At 38.8% G+C, this 2739-nt stretch overlaps 1 pseudogene; it reads left to right on the top strand.

Annotated features, from left to right (window-relative positions):
• The first annotated feature begins 1265 nt into the window (after nt 1-1265).
• LOC138439333 (small ribosomal subunit protein eS1-like) lies at nt 1266-2507 on the top strand (annotated as a pseudogene).
• Nucleotides 2508-2739: the final 232 nt, after the last annotated feature.

The raw sequence follows: 2739 nt of genomic DNA, 5'->3' as shown, positions 1-2739 counted from the left end.
CTGAATCATCACTGACATGAGAGATCTAGATTTGCTTTCACATCCATTATTTTTTATTCTTTGGAACATATATTCATTGAAATATTATAGCATACCAAAGAGTTAAGAAGATGCTTAAAAATTTTTATGATTTACTAAGATATCCTGGTTCCAAATAGGAAAAGGAGTACATCAAGGCTGTATATTGTCACTGTGCTTATTTAACTTATATGCAGCATACATTATGAGAAATGCTGTGCTGGAAGAAGCACAAGCTGGTATCAAGATTGCTGGGAGAAATATCAATAACCTCAGGTATGCAGATGACATCACCCTTATGGCAGAAAGTGAAGAGGAACTAAAAAGCCTCTTGATGAAAGTGAAAGAGGAGAGGGGAAAAGTTGGCTTAAAGCTCAACATTCAGAAAATGAAGATCATGGCATCTGGTCCCATCACTTCATGGGAAATAGATGGGGAAACAGTGTCAGACATAAAGTTTTGGGCCTCCAAAATCACTGCAGATGGTGATTGCAGCCATGAAATTAAAAGATGCTTACTCCTTGGAAGGAAAGTTATGACCAACCTAGACAGAATATTAAAAAGTAGAGACATTCCTTTGCCAACAAAGGTCTGTCTAGTCAAGGCTATGGTTTTTTCAGTAGTCATGTATGGATGTGAGAGTTGGACTGTGAATAAAGCTGAGTGCCAAAGAATTGATGCTTTTGAACTGTGGTATTGGAGAAGACTCTTGAGAGTCCCTTGGACTGCAAGGAGATCCAACCAGTCCATTCTGAAGGAGATCGGTCCTGGGTGTTCTTTGGAAGGACTGATGCGAAAGCTGAAACTCCAATACTTTGGCCACCTCATGCGAAGAGTTGAGTCATTGGAAAAGACTCTGATGCTGGGAAGGATTGAGGGCAGGAGGAGAAGGGGACAACCGAGGATGAGATGGCTGGATGGCATCACTAACTTGATGGATGTGTGTCTGAGTGAACTCTGGGAGTTGGTGATGGACAGGGAGGCCTGGCGTGCTGCAGTTCATGGGGTTGCAAAGAGTTGGACGTGACTGAGCGATTGAACTGAGCTGAACTGAAGATATATACCTCTTTATAATCCATTAATGAACAAAACAAGACAAAAGTAAAATTTAATTGTTTTAATGACACAGTTGTACAAATTATTGTTGTTTAGGTAAAAGAATGTTGAGGGCTAAGGTATACTTTGAGTAACTTAATTCCTTATATTAATAAATATAAACTGTCTCTTTGGGCTCTTTGAGCATCACCATGTTAATTGGCAAGAACAAGCATCTTCTGAAAGTTGGCAAAAAGGGACCCAAGAAGAAAGTGGTTGACTGATTTTCTAAGAATGATTGGTATTATGTGAAAGCACTAGTGTTTTCCCAATATTTCTTATCTGAAATACATATTTCTTATATGAAAACACCAGTCATGAGAACTCAAGGAACCAAAACAGTATCTGATGGCCTCAAGGGTCATGTTTTTGAAGTGAGCCTTCCTGTTCTGCAGAATGACGAAGTTGCATTTAGAAAATCCAGGCTAGTTACTGAGATTGTTCAGGGCAAAAACTGCCTTACTAATTTCCATGGAATGGATCTTTTTGATTTTTTTACTGAGCACTAAAGGATGGGTTGGGAACTATCTCTCCAAGTTATGCCTCATTAGGCATAAATTTATTCTAATAAAGCTTTCTAAGATAGCTTTCAGAACATTTTATTTTTCTTAGAGCTCTGCTCTTGCTAGCAGTAGCCTCTTCAGGTTCACTGCTGAGTGGCTCCTCCCTGGAAGATAATTTCCTCTTTTTCTTGAGGACTCTCTTGTTTCCTGACTCTTCAGTGTGACTAACTGGTTCCTCTTTGGGGAAAGAGTTCTTCCTCTAGGGAAGACTTCATGGTGTGTACCTTGTTGTTCACTCGCTAAGTCAAGTCCGACTCTCTGCAATCCCATGGACTGCAACATGTCAGACTTCTCTGTACTTCACTATCTCCTGGAGTTTGCTCAGATTCATGTTCATTGATTTGGTGGTACTCCCTTGATAAAATGTGGTCCATGATCTAAAACTAGCAGATCATGATTGAAGTTCATGTTGATGTTAAGACTATGGATGTTTACTTGCTTCGTCTGTTCTGTGTGGGTTTTACTGAAAAATGCAGCAATCATATCCTGAAGACTGCTTATGTCCAGCACCAGCAGGTCCGCTAGATCCACAAGAAAATGATGGAAATTGTGACCTGAGAGGGGCAGACAAATGATTTGAAAGAGGTAGTCAATAAATTGATTCCAAACAGTATTGGAAAAGACATAGAAAAGACTCACTAATCTATTTATCCACTCCATAATGTCTTTGTTAGAAAAGTAAAAATGCTGAGTAAGCCTAAGTTTCAGTTGGGAAAATTCATGGAGCTATATGGTGAAGGCAATAGTTTTAGAAAAGCTACTGGGGATGAGACAGGTGCTAAAGTTAAATGTGGTGATGGATATAAGCCACTGGTCCAAGATTCTGTTTAAAATTCAGCCTTTTAATGATGACAAATAAAAGATCTTATTTGTGGTTAAAAAAAAAAAAAGAGAAACATAGAGTACTGAAAAGAAGATAGATATCTGAATTACCAATATAAACAAACAACTTGATTGTTAGTTGCTTGAATGGTCACCAGGCACAGAGTTGCCCACAATTTGGCAGTTAGGTTACGCTATCATCTGTAAATGGACAACTCTAGTCCTGTGTAATTTAGTGGCT

Source organism: Ovis canadensis, chromosome 4 (assembly GCF_042477335.2).
Source record: "Ovis canadensis isolate MfBH-ARS-UI-01 breed Bighorn chromosome 4, ARS-UI_OviCan_v2, whole genome shotgun sequence".
NCBI lineage: Eukaryota > Metazoa > Chordata > Mammalia > Artiodactyla > Bovidae > Ovis > Ovis canadensis.
This window is presented reverse-complemented; position numbering and strand designations above follow the sequence as displayed.